Genomic DNA, 14454 nt, shown 5'->3' on the forward strand with positions numbered 1-14454 from the left:
CCGGCTGTCACTTGGGAGGCTGCAGCAGGGCGCCGCGCATCTCCCCCCTGGCCACCGGGCTTCCCGCCGAGCGGTTCCAGGCGCCCAACTCCTCGCCCGCGTCCCGCCGCGCGCCCAGCCCGGGTAAGGAAGGCAGCGGGGCGGGTTCGGCCAGGCGCGTAGCTCCACAGCGGACTGCGGGGCGCGGGGCAGAGTCCCGGAGACAGCCTCCGCCCGGCCAGCTGCAGACACGTGCGTGCGGGGGCGCCTGGCCGTCTGGCTGGGGTCTTTGCAGCTAGCGGCTGTAGGCAGCCGGGGCACTGCCCCGCTCGGGTCCTGCCTCCAACTTCTGTGCGGGTGCCCGATGTGCCAGCCTCACGCCGCCGTGGAGCGGTCCTGTCTCCGCTCCGCGGGGACAGCCAAGGCACTGCAGCAGGCGGGGAAGTGTCGGGGGGCGGCGGCGGCTCTGGGTGGGTTAGGAGCCAGGTGGCGGGGAGTCTGGAGCTCTTATAAAAGGCCGTCCCCCTGCAGGCACCACAACCCATTCTGCGCTCGGCGGCGCCCGGAAGCCGGCCTGAGAGCCCGGGCTGATCTCTAGGTGTCTGCGCCGTGTCCACACACGGGACCTCGCTTCGCTCGTCTTTTCGCCCTGAGCGCGGGGACGCTGCCTGCTCTGGCTGGAGGTAGGTTCCTCTCGTGCTCTGTCCCGACACCGCCCAGCCCCTTTTAGGCGTCTTTAAATTGGCTGTCAGTGATTACCGCTAACTTGCCATAGAAAGTGCCCCGGGTAGGTTTGGGGTTTTTTGTTTTAAATTTGACTTGCCCACTTTCCGAGGGAATAAACGAGCCCAGAAAAGTGAACCAAAGCTACTCGGGTCATTAAATCGAGATAAGTCACATGTAACTGAGACAGTTCTACCAAGAACATGAGTTAGAATCCCCTGGGCTGCCTCTGTCACAGACCATTCATTGACTGTAGGGACAGTCATTACAAGAGGTCATGCGTCCACTGTAAAATAGCTATTGAACTATCTCACAGTCACTGGCCTTGTTTGGGGCTTTTTTCATTGATGCTGTCCTTATTTAACAATTACGGGGCTGATTCCCGGCCGAGTTACTCCAGTTTATTGGGGTATAACTCCACCAGACTCAATGGCAATGACTCCACCTAGGTAAAACTGGAGTAACTGTAAAGAATTTTTAGGCTCTAAAATATCTGTTGTGCTGACACTGAGTTGGATGAAGGTAACAAAATATCATATGCTTTTAAAAAACTAAATCTCAGCTGTTTTTAAAATGAAAGTATCTGTTTGTTTGTTTATCTATCTAAGACTTACATGCACTTCATCATCATAGAATCTGACTGCCCTCTAATTTAATTTAAAAAACAAAGTGGGTTTCTGCCCACAAAAGCTTATGCCCAAATAAATTTGTTAGTCTTTAAGGTGCCACAGAACTCTTGCTGTTTTTTAAAAAAAAAAAAAAAACAACAAAGTTCCCAGTCCATAAAAACTATTAGGTCTGATCCAAAGCCCGCTGAAATCAGTGGGAGTCAATCCACTGACTTTAATTGGCATTGGATCACTCCCTGTGATCTTCTGATGTTTTCAGAAGAAAATCAATTAAGAGCTCAGATGTTATAGTTTAACTTAATTTAAATAGTGGTCACTAAACTAATGGCTTAAGCACGGGTAACTGTACATATAAAAAAAGGAACACAAGAGAAAAGCAATGTTAGTTACTAAATATTGTTCGGATCAAGATGTGTGCGCAGAGCTATAGGCAGCTGGTATTTTTTATATACTCCAGACCAGATTCTGCTCCCAATTACACCTGTATAAATCCAGAATAATTCCACTGAAGTCAATTTTGTTATTCTGGATTTATAACCAGTGTAATGGAGGGACACTTTCTGCTCTTCGGTCTCTCAGTGTTAAATACCAGTTCAGTTTCAGCTCACGCTGGCAATGACCAAAAGCAGTTTCACCCTGGAGGACTCCTTGGTGTCTTAGTGGACAAGTCCTGCTGTCACAATTGGCATCACAATAGCCTTCTCTGCAGAGGAGCCAAGGACTAAATGGATTTCACAGAGTAGAGGAATTTTGCTTGCTGTTGTCTTGCTCTCTGGAGGGAGAAGTCCAGTTTTTGGTGCTGGAAAACTGGCACTGTTCTCATGAGCACTAATTTCATATCAATGTGTATTCTTTAAGCAGCTATGGTGCTACACCAAACTTTGAGACTGTAAGTATCTTGCAATATTTACACAGGCAAAATTCTCATGTAAGTTATTAGGCGTTTTGCCTGAGTGGGAATGAGTGAGATCTTCAGGATTTAGCCCATAGTAAATATGTTCAGTGGGAACTGTATTAAAGTTTCATTATGATGGCTCTGTTGTACACAGATACACACATGCTCCTGTTAATATGCATTCCTACTGTAGGCCACTGTGGTATCTGTTGTGAATAAAATATCTCTTTGAAACTTTCCAGATGATGGATTGGTAATAGAGTGCACGCCATCCCATCTGCATATTCATAGCACGTAATCTGGTCTATATTGGGAATATAGGAATAATATAGGAAACTCTGTTAACCTTAACAGGTTCATTGATATGATAAGAATTTGGAATTCTAGGCCACAGTGCATGAGTAATAAATCTTTCCATTTGACATGAAGCACTATAAGTCAAAGCACTATGTTATATTTAAATAAGCATGTAGTGTAAACCACAACACAAGGGATTCCTGAGCTGAAGTTATGCCTTTGACTCACCCTTTTGTGGCTAAGGAATACTGTTACAATAAGTAAGGATTACCAAAGGGTGAGTCAGGGATGTATATTTAGTTTTAATTCTGAAATCCTTCATATTGTGGATTTACATCAGATCCTTAACATTACTTGAACATAACTTTAAAATTAGACAAGCCACAAAATGGTAAGAGGAAAGAGATGTTGCTCATGCTGTGTGTTTTAGTAGGATTCCTTCATACTTCTTATGTACGTGGTGGGGAAGAATAATCCCTCTGTTGCAGGTATGACTGGGAGTAATTTGATAGCCTGTATTATGCAGGAAGTCAGACTACCTGATCTTTTCTGGATTTAAGATGTCTGAATCTAAAGATTACTTGCCCCATCACAGACATGCAGCCACCTCTGGGGTAAAAGATGGCAGCCCTTAAACAGCAAACATCAACATTACACAGCAGTTGGCCCAGTAGGTTGTGTTTGTCTTAATTCTGAATTCCATTGACATAATTTGTATTTGTTTGTTTGTTTGTTTTGGTTTGCATTAGAAAATGTTTAGTGCTTAAAGCCTGTGTGGAAAGTTGGCATAAAAATAGTTCTGGATCTTGGTAAATTAACCTGATTTGATCTGATAGGTAGGCAGACTGTGAAATGCTATTATGCATTTTAAGTAAATTTTGAAAAACAAAACACAAACCCTTTTGCTTCTGCAGGTAACATAAAGATTACCTTTTGTAGAGATTCCCAACCATAGTTAGGGCTCTACTCTGTTGGACTTCTTTCTTTGACATATGTAAATCAGCTGCTGTAAATCAACATAGTTCTTGACTTAGGTAGAGCTGTGTGAATTTACACAAGTGTAGTTCCATTAAAGTCAATGGAGCTATGGCTTTTATATCAGCTGCAGTTCTGGAGTAGATTTTATTTTTCTTTTTTTCCTGCTTGATACATGTTCCTTGTTATATTTTTTCCCATGACCAGCCAAAACACATGCTTTCCCTATAGTTTCTGAACATGACCATAGATAGCAGTGCTCACCTCACAGTCCATGTCATGCTTCTGTACTCTCTTGGAATTAAAGTGTATGTTAAAAACACATTGAAAAAGTTTTTTTTTCCTGTAACAATGGAATCCTAGGAATCAAAATATTTCAGAAACTATACAAACATAGGGAAGGTCATGTGCTTTTAATTTTAAAGAAAGGTTCCTTACATAATCTGGTGGATGCCATGAAATGTAGAAAACACAACACAGTTGCAATATGCTTCTTCCCCTTGGAAGAAATTATGATGTCTTTATATCCCCCTGGTTTGTGTTTTAGCCTTTTTATCTCACAGCACCTTGTGTAACGTTTTCTTGTTCTCCCTTAAATTACCCTTTAAGTGGTACAATATACCCTGGGCCAGATCCTCTGCTCAGTGTACGTACGCCTACTCCATAATATAAAATACAAAAATTATATTCTGTACTTGTAGCTAAAAATGTACTCATCAGATGCCTCTGAAAGTTCCTGTCAGTCATGTCACGTCTCTATCAAAAGCAACCTGTTACAGTGCCAGTGCCCAATCCAGACATTGACTTGTCCCACTGATGTTACTGACTACTTGAGTCAGTAAGTGCTACTCATGTAAGAAAGGATGGGAGGATAGGGCCTTACCTGGCAGCCCACTGCTCATCCATAGACATCACTGTCGGACTATTTACAGCCCTGCAAAGCCTATAGCCAGGAAGACTGACAATAAATACGATTCATTTAGACCTGGTCTACACTTAGAATTTAGATTGACTTGCAACATCATATGTGAAAAATCTACACCCCTGAGTGCTGTGGTCAATCCAGACTAAGCCCTGGTACGGACACGGCTAGGTCAACAGAAGAATTCTTTCATCAACCTAACTACCACCACTCTGGGAGGTGGATTAACTACAGTGATGGGAAAAACCCTTCCATCAATGTAGGAAGCATCTACAACACTGCAGCTGTGTGACTGTAGCGCCCTTAGTATAGACATGGCCTTACAGTGTTACATTTACAGGCACCTCAGTTATCCATACTTCTCTGGCATTTGAAACAGGTTCATGTCTTCTGACACCTTTTAATTACAGTGACAATTCTGTTTTTTATCCCATATCTCATGTCCTCCATAATACTTGGATAGTCCAGCTTGTAAAACAAAACAAAGAATATTTTGTCCATTGTGATACAAAACAAACTAACTTAAATGTGCACAAGAGTTATGTCTTTTAATTCCATCTGTCAGAAACAAGTAAAGATGTCGCATACCTCTTTATGTTTGCACTGCTATAGGACCTTGTATGTGAGAAGGTCAATGTGCTTTATGGCACTAATGAACTAAGCCTCACAATGTCCCTGTGGGATAGATAAATGGGCATAATCACATACAACCGTTTCCTCATTAGTAGTATCTTAGGGCTTGGCTGTATCTTAGGGCTTTGTCCTGACCCACAACTACTTCAGATTTGGAGGCAATCTATACATTCAAGTCAGTGGCACAGCTATGGGCACTTGCATGGCCCCACAATATGCCAACATTTTTATGGCTGACCTAGAACACCGCTTCCTCAAAACTTGTCCCCAACCACCTCTTCTTTACCCATGCTACATTGATGGCATTTTCATCATCTGGACCCACGGGAAAGAGTCCCTCGACAAATTCCACTGGGATTTCAATAATTTCCACCCCACCATCAACCTCAGCCTGGACCAATCCACACAAGAAATCCACTTCCTGGACACTACAATACAAATAAGGATGGTCACATTAATACCACCCTATACCGAAAACCAACTGACTGCAATACATATCTTCATGCCTCCAGCTTCCACCCTGGACACATTACACGATCAGCCAAGCCCTAAGATACATCCGGATTTGCTCCGATCCCTCAGACAGAGACAAACACCTACAGGATCTACATAAAACATTCTTAAAACTACAATACCAATACCAACCTGGAGAGGTGAAGAAACAAATTGAGAGAGCCAGATGGGTACCCAGAAGTCACCTACTACAGGACAGACCCAATAAAGAAAACAACAGAACTCCACTGGCCATCACCTACAGCTCCCAGCTAAAATCTCTCCAACACATTATTAAGGATCTACAACCTATCCTAGCAGATGATCCCTCACTCGCTCAAGCCATGGGATGCAGACCTATCCTTGCTTACAGACAGCCCCCCAACCTGAAGCAAATACTCACCAGTAACCATACATCATACAACAAGAACACTAACCCAGGAACCGATCCCTGCAACAAACCCCGTTGCCAACTCTGCCCACACATCGACTCTAGTGACACCATCACAGGTCTTAACCACATCAGCCACACCATAAGGAGCTCATTCACAAGCTACTAATGTAATGTATGCCAGCAATGCCCCTCTGCCATGTACATTGGCCAAACCGGACTGTCACTACGCAAAAGAATAAATGGACACAAATCAGACATAAAAAATGGTAACATCCATAAACCAGTCGGAGAGCACTTCAATCTCCCAGGACACTCTGTAGCTGACTTGAAAGTTGCCATACTTCAACAAAAAAACTTCAAAAACAAACTTCAGTGAGAAACTGCAGAGCTGGAACTCATATGCAAACTTGACACAATCAAACTGGGTCTGTATAGGGACTTGGAATGGTTATCTCATTACAAGAAGTAATTCTCACTGTTCACACATTCTCATCTTCTAATCAATGGTTGTAAATAGGCCTCATCTACTCTAACTGAATGGACTTAGTTTACACCTACCCTCCCCATTGTTGTTTCTTACCCTTGGAGATATATACACCTCCTATCTGATTTCTATTTCATGCATCTAACGAAGTGGGTTGCAGCCCACGGAAGCTTATGCCTGCAGAAATTCATTAGTCTTTAAAGTGCAACAGGACTCTTGTTGTTTTTGATGTGGATTGGGGTTCTCAGACTGGAATCATGACCTCCAGGGAGGTTGCAAATAGGTATCAGGAGGTCAAAATCACTCTACCCTTCCAACATTGCTAAGTATAAAGGTGAGAGGGTCCCAGCTAGATCCTGGCTAGATGGGAAGAGGTGGGTCTGGGGGTCCTGGTATGGAAAAAAGAGGTCTCCGTATGGAAAAGGTGTAGAACTGTTGATAAAGTTCATTCTAATGAAAATCATGGCAGGAAGAAAGCAGATATTTTTATTACAGTTGTATGGTGTATTACATAATTAATATTATGGAGGCGTCAGTAGCATAATGAGGGCTGTGCTGAGCTTTTCACTTAAAGCAAGATTAAAACTCCCATTTCGGATGTCAGTGATTGAATGTAGTCTCCAGATTTAACACAGTTGCTGTTCAGAAGACAGTGGGATTGATGGGTTTTTGGATAATGCAGTTATTAACTTTCCCCTACCCAGTTTCACTTTTTTACTTCCCTGTGACCCACAGATCCTCCAAACTCCCTCCACACATTTGCTCACTGATTATCATCACATCTTTGATGCTGGGGTCTTCACATTTAAAAAATGTATCCCCACTATTTATCATAACCTTTTCACAACTCGATGGAAAGTATAAAGGTGTGTCAGTATCTACCGTGTATTGCCATGCACTGACACCACTCAGTTGTCTGCTCCCTTATTGCCCAGCTCCATTCCCCAGACAATCCCTCGCCACCTCCAGTATCCCCAGACCTGGTGAGCTAGAGAGGCAAGCTGGGCAGTAGGGAGCATCATGGCTCCCCAGCCCATTAGTGAGCCAGAGGCTGCATTTCTTTGCCTGGCTAATAGATTGATCGTATAGGACCAGATCTATAGCTAACGGATGTCAATGGGAGTCTTTCTATTGATTTCAGTGGGCTTTGAATTAGCCTCAGAGATAGTCATCCAAGCCCTTAACACTAGATTTCTTCCTCCCCCTTCTACACTTAACCCCAAGAGTCCTGAAGACGAATAAACTTTGCCAGGCCTGATAAACCTACTATTCAGGCCTGTCAGACAATATGCCTCCAAGATCCAAGCCCTGATTTTCAACCAAATTTGACTGCCAATCTCCTCTTCTGCCTCCACCCTCTATTTTGTTTGTTGATGTTAGAGGCTGGGACATGGTGTGAGGGGTCAGTGAAAAAAGGAGACACCTTGCTTGCTGAACTTCTCTCTCCGCAATGGAAGTATGTTCTTCGTTGAATGAACTTCCTGGGTTTCACCACAGAGCAGACCTCTTCTAACAAACCTTAGCAAGTCTGTCAGACTGGAACTCCGAGTAGTTGAACCTGACTGATCTGCAGGAGCCTAAAGGGAGTCAGAGTCTGTCAGAATAGCCAGCCAGCAAGCCAAAAAAAATGTATACTACAGCTCAGTAGTAGGGCTGGGGAGGGGTTGAGAGCAGACTGAGAAAGATGGGGAGCCACAACACAAATGGGCTTGTTACTTTTTCTGGCTCCTCAGTTCATTGTCTGCATTGGCTCCCCTATTGATTTCCTACCTCCCTGACTTTCACTTTTATATATTTATATGTCTAAATGTTTAAGGGTGGAATAAGGAGCCAGAGACAAAGAGCACAAAGGGGAACATTGAGGGACTCAAGGGAGTGAGACATGGAAGAGGAATGGAGGCAACCACAGGGTGCTGGTGGAGATTCAGGGGATGGAGTAGGAAAGGGATGGGGAGAGAGGCCTGGTACATATAGAAGGGGGACACAAGAGTGGGGGGAAGAAATCCAGAGGCAATTGATAAGTGGGAGTACAGAAGTGGTGTTGGGAGGCAAGTTAGGAGACGTCACTTTATTTAGCATTAAAAATACAAGGAAATTCCTACACAGAAAGGGCTGTTAGCTTACAGTTAAGGTTACTCAAATGCATTTCTCATGAACAGAATCATTGAAAATCAAGGATACACCCATTAGGCCAACATTAACATCCCGCTGCAGGCACATTTATAGAGGTATTGTATAATCCAGGCACATGTACATCCAGATATGGATCTAGTTACACATGTATTGAAAATGCAATCCCATAAAATATACTATCTGATGTCAAACATGGTCAACTCTGCGGAGAAGATGATATTTCCAAAGGGACATATAGAGTTGGTAGGCAAAATTCCTGAAACTACACTATTTCTGGAATGGAGATTTTTATAAACAGTTTAATAATTTTAATGTATTAGTATTTGACCAGTTTATAAGCTGAGCATGGTCAAAACCAGTTCTATGAAACATGAATGGTCTATTCTGAGTAGCAGCAAAACTGACTTATTGTCCAGCAGAAAGATTTGTATCCAGATGCAGCACTGTTTTTATTTGACACCGATAACTGAGGTGTACATAATCCCTTTTCCCCAGAAAGGGGCCGTGCTGAGCCGACTTGGTTATTCATAGTGTTTTTCTGCACAAATTGAAATGGGGGGGGGGGTGTTTGAATTTATAGGGGGGGCAAGGGCAACAAGGGATGAGACCATGAGGGCGAAGGTGGGTTGTATTGCACCGCTAGTTCTTGTGTTCTGAGAAGGAGTAAATAACATTTCCTTATTCACTTTCTCCACACCAGTCAAGATTTTATAGACTCTACCATATCCCCTCTTAGTCATCTCTTTTCCAAGCTGAAAAGTCCCTGTGGTTTTAATCTCTCCTAATACGGAATCTGTTCCATATCCCTAATCACTCTTTTCTGTACCTTTTCCAATTCCAGTATATCTTTTTTTGAGATGGGGCAACCAGAACTGCATGCAGTAATCAAGATGTGGGCGTACCATAGATTTATATAGTAAAAGTGGAGGAGCTTGGTTTGCCAGACCAATCAGCAAAGCCAATGCTGACAACTTACATGAAAAGGTTGCAAAACACCAAGCCTCTGGGCTACATTGATATGCAGAAAGCCTTATAAGCCAGTCACTGTCAAAGCCAATTTTAGAAGTATTTAATGCGGCTGTTAAGAATGCTGGAGACACAACACAGTTTATGTGAACAAACATGGCTGTCACATCATACTTTCTGTTTAAGCAAGCGATACCACACACTACAAACTGGAAGCCAATGTTAAGTGCTTTGTCACTTGTTAATTCTGGTTGGACACTAGTGATGGAGAAATTCAGGGGGGAAGGGTGTAGGGAAATCCCTGCACCCACATCCTGCAACCTGCCTGTAAGCCCTGGTCCTTTGTATCCTTCCTAATAGAAAAGACATTTCATATTACTTAATAATTAGCCCCAGTGTGAACCTTAAATTGAAAACAGCAGCTGCAATTAGTGGAACCCATGGTCCCTTCTGCAAAGACCAATGGCAGGATGTGTGGGGGTGGCTTATCAGTCCTACCCGGTACATGTGGCCAGTTTCCAGCCTTAGAGAGGAGGAGGATGGAAAAACAGCTTCCTGAAAACAAGAATCCCTAGGGACAACCAGCACTAGCTGTAGCTGTGCATGAGATTCTTGGGTTGGATTTTCCCTCTATTAGAAAACAGGCAGTGTGAATTGCAGGTGATCTAATCTGTCTGCCGTGCACCTTCTTGTTGGGCGGTGTGGGTGGTTTTTTTTTAAAGTACCTAAGATAAAGGACTACAAGCCTATTGAAAGCCTGTGGGACTTGTGCTCCCAAGTCACTTAGGTACCTTGTGGGGACTGGACAGATCATGCTGCAGTCCTTGCTCAGGCAAAACTCCCGTTGAATGTCAGTGTGTCTGAACTCTTTTCCTAAGTGATTATCATCTCGCAGCACTGCCCTGATGCCCTGCTATAGCAACACTTTCCAACGGTGCACTCCCTCTCAGCACTAGGCTCTTTGATGAATAGCCATTGAAACGGAGCAAAAAGCTGAAGGCCATAAGGAGAGCTCAGCACCTTGCAAGATCCAACCCATATGGAGTCAGTGATAATTAAAACCCAGGTCTCCTGTCTCTTAGTTTCCTGGTCTATCCGCTAGACCCTGCTGCCTCTAATAAAACAGCCAGCAATGGAGATAGCTGGAAGAAGATGGGAGGTTATAATCTGTTTGGCTTCACAAACTACGCTTACAGGGCCTAGCTGTCCTCTCACTAGGCTGTGTGTACTCTTGTGCGCATATACCAGTGTGAGATCAGAGGCAGACCGTAGTAAGAACAGGCTAATTGACAGGAGTATAGTGCTAGATAGCCTTTTGGCTGCTAACAAATGCTGGTAAAATACCCACAAGTTATATGACAGACCCAGCTCAACCTGTATCAGATGAAGGGCTGGCTGAGTGTTGCAGATATTTGCATCTTTTCTAATAACTTCAGAATATTCTCCCTTCAGTATAAATTACCAGTCATGTGACTGAGAGTGCAGAGATCTTTACATCTCTCAGTCCATTCTACCCTCCACTTTTGCTAGCGGTGAGCTTGCCTCAGTGCTTTTTAGTGGATCATGATAAGGTAGAGGTCTTACACTTTTAGGATCTTAACCTTTAATAATGTAGTGGTGAACACATGCTAAACTCACAAGTGCAAAATACCATCTAAGTATGTAACAGAGAATAGATGCATTTTAGGGTAATGGGATTATGGACTCGGAACTATCAGCATACCATTCCCAATCTGAGTTTAGTCACCTGTACAATGCCATCCATTGTAATTTGAAAGCAAGAGAGGCTGGCTTGAAAGAACTGGCGTCATTCTGGTGATATTACCATTATCATTAATAGGAAGGAAACTGGCTCCTGCTGCCATGGTACTGTATGGGAGTTCAATAAGAGCAGGATCATTTCCAATAGTTGTTGCTCTGCCTGCTAATGTAAGCATAAGCAAAGCTTCAGAGCATAAACTAATCACCACAGGGATCCCTCATGTACACCACTGCACAACTCGCTAGGGCATCATTATTTACAGAGCGCCAGAAGTGTATGTGTTGCCTTACAAATATATATAGCAAGGTCCTTGTGCCACAGAGCTTGCAGCCTTTGCTTTGCTTTTACCTTCCTCTGAAGGATCAGATATTGGTTGCTGTTAGATGCAGGTTACCAGGCAAGTGGTGTGATCCAGTGTGGCACATTTTCTGAATCTGGAAGAGTCTAAGAAGTAGACTGCAATATTTTCAAACTTGGGACCCCAAGAATAGAATATGGACTTCTTGGGGCACCTTTTTTTAATTGTGTGGATTATTTTAGTGACATACAATTATCCATCAATGTGCATCACCTAAGTTTGTAGATGCTGCAAGAAACTGGGAGGTAATTGTAAGAACCATTATCCAGGTTTGTACCCAACTTTGATACTGATGTGCTGACACATGGCACTCTGATTATTTCTAGACTCTACTTTTGGAAATGTGACTTTATTGATTTCTTTGAGCAAAACACTTGCATAATGGTGCGATCTTACCAAAAGAGTTCTTACCAAAGCTAGGTCTCTTCAACACTTTTTCCCAGTCTTCTGTATTAGGATCTGATTTTATGTACGTTACAAATTGCAATTCTAGGAACTTCACAAATGTTATCTGAGAGCTTGTTCCCTCCTGTATTTATATTTTTATTAGTTTATTACTTGCACTTTTAGAGAGATGGAGAAAATATGAAATCACACACAATTACATCTTAAAATGACAGTGTCAAACTGGAAATCTCCCAGTGCCAACACAGAACTCCAACCCTCCCTGCTCATCTCATCAGGCAAAAGCCTGGGTAAACAGATAGATCTACATCATACCCTGAAAGTCAGTGGACTTGTGAACTTTTGGATCAGCAGAGCAAGCAAGTTCCAGAATTGAGGTGCTCCTCACAGAGAATATTCTGCTGCTAAATATACAAATCTAGAATTGTCAGCTTGCACTTCCCACCTAATCTCAACCTCCAGATTGAGGCATGGAGAGAGAAGTGGCCACAAAGATAGCCAGGATTCAAACTGTGCTGGGCTTTATAGATTAAAATCAACATCAGGGATGGCACCTGAATACAAAACTGGATGCCAGTGACGTTCTATGAAGTAACAGTGTAATGTGCGCCATACCTGGCACACCAGTAAGCAGGCAGACAACTATGTTTCACCTAACTGAAGTTTCCAAGTGGTCTTCAAGTGTAGCCCTGAATAAAGCTCCATGAAGTAATGCAGTGTGGAAGTGACAAAAGTGTTGGTCACTGAGGCAAGGTCTGCTTCTGAAACAAGTGGCTGCAGTTTCCTTGCCATATAAAGAAAAAGAAAAACCTTTTGACCATTGCTACTCCTGGGAGTCCAGAAGCATTTAGGATATTCCAAGTCCCACCTTGAATTCCAAGTGATTATGAAGTTTTGGTAACTAACACTACATTGGGGACCAGAGCTTTACTCACTTTGCAACTCTGATATGAAATTCTCCTCCTCTCCTGGCTTCTGAGACTGCTGCCATTTTCAGGTTTTAGATCTAAGCTTAAGGGTGGGACTTTCAAAAGTACCTACATGATTTAGAACCATATGTTCCATTGAAAGTCAATGGGATTTGTGCTCTTAAGTTGCTTGTCTCATTCACCATTTGTCTCATTCATCTAACTATTTGAGTTGCTTGTTTTAATGGTTTTGTGAGACGTGAAGGTATGAAGGCATCAGCAGAAGTGTAGAGGAATAAGGCCGAATTTAGACCTGTGTAAGTTGGTATACCTCATCTCTCTCTAGGGACTTGGTCAGCTTATCCTAAGTTTGAATTTGGTTTAGAAAATCGATGTAGAAATTATCTTGTAGGTCATCTCACCTAGAGGAGGAACTGAAGTGTTAGTGCTTAGCTTGCTGAGTGGTTAAGATAGTGTTCTGAACTGTACAAGTGAAGTAGAAGGTAAATTAAAATATGTAATAATTTTAAAACAAGAACAAAACCAAATACATGCTATACGGCCTCTACACATTGTATCAAGTGCTTCATTGCTGGTTCTTCACTCCACTTACTGTGCTGCTACTTTCCCCTCCAATTGTAAATCTATGGAGCATCAGAACCTACCTGGTACATCAGGCAGCCGTAAGATGTGCAGTTTACTGGCAGCCATCCTCAGGAGATGATGAGGAAGAACTCATCAGGAAATTACTTTTTTCCCCTGTGAAAAATTTCAATAACAATCTTTCACTTTTGTCAAAAAAATTTTCACAATTTTTTGTTTCATTAAAAAACCCAAACCAAGAAAAGCTTGTTTAATTTTTTTTTAAATCTAGTTTTCAATTGCTTAAAACTGAAAATTTTTCTACCTTTTTATGAAAATCCAATTTTTTGGTCTCAAAAATGGACACAATTAAAATCTTTGATTTGACACAAAAGCCATTTACCATCAAAGAAAGTGTTTTGACAGAAAGTTTTTGACCAGCTCTATGATGAGGCTTCCTTTCTGCTAGTCACTAGGGCATGACTGCTGCCTTTGCTGTTTAAAAAAAAATAGACCAAACTCTTCAGAAGTGGCCATTAATTCTGCCAGTCTTGGTTTTGGGGTGCCCAACCTGAGACTCCTAGGGACTGATTTTCAGAAGTGCTGAGGTTCTGAAGTCAAGGTCTCCAGCTGGGCATTCAAAACCTGAGCCATCCCAAATCCCTGCCTCCTTTTGTAATCATTGCTGCTAGCACGGTTCAACCATATGGTAAAAAGGGCCCAGTGGTATGACAACTCCGGGCTACTTCAGAGCTTCTGCCTTCCTTCTGGATCAAACAGTGATGGATGATTCAGATAAACGGCACTGATATTTAAATGGTACCATCACAACATTTGCATCATGACACAATATTCTTCCTTCCATGAGCTCTTTCAGAATGTTAGGCCTGGATCCAGAGATGTAGGGACACCCTGTT

At 42.7% G+C, this 14454-nt stretch overlaps 1 protein-coding gene across 1 annotated transcript in view; it reads left to right on the top strand.

Annotated features, from left to right (window-relative positions):
- The first annotated feature begins 423 nt into the window (after positions 1-423).
- RD3 (RD3 regulator of GUCY2D) overlaps positions 424-14454 on the top strand; it is a 29731-nt gene continuing 15700 nt past the window's right edge. Inside the window, exon 1 of the mRNA XM_067565409.1 lies at positions 424-662. The gene's annotated coding sequence lies outside the window, so the exon portion shown is untranslated. The remainder of the gene's footprint in view (positions 663-14454) is intronic.

The sequence above is a fragment of the Emydura macquarii genome, unplaced genomic scaffold (genome assembly GCF_026122565.2).
Source record: "Emydura macquarii macquarii isolate MOO-44397 ecotype Brisbane River unplaced genomic scaffold, CSIRO-AGI_Emac_v2 contig_2676, whole genome shotgun sequence".
NCBI classification, from domain to species: Eukaryota; Metazoa; Chordata; order Testudines; family Chelidae; genus Emydura; species Emydura macquarii.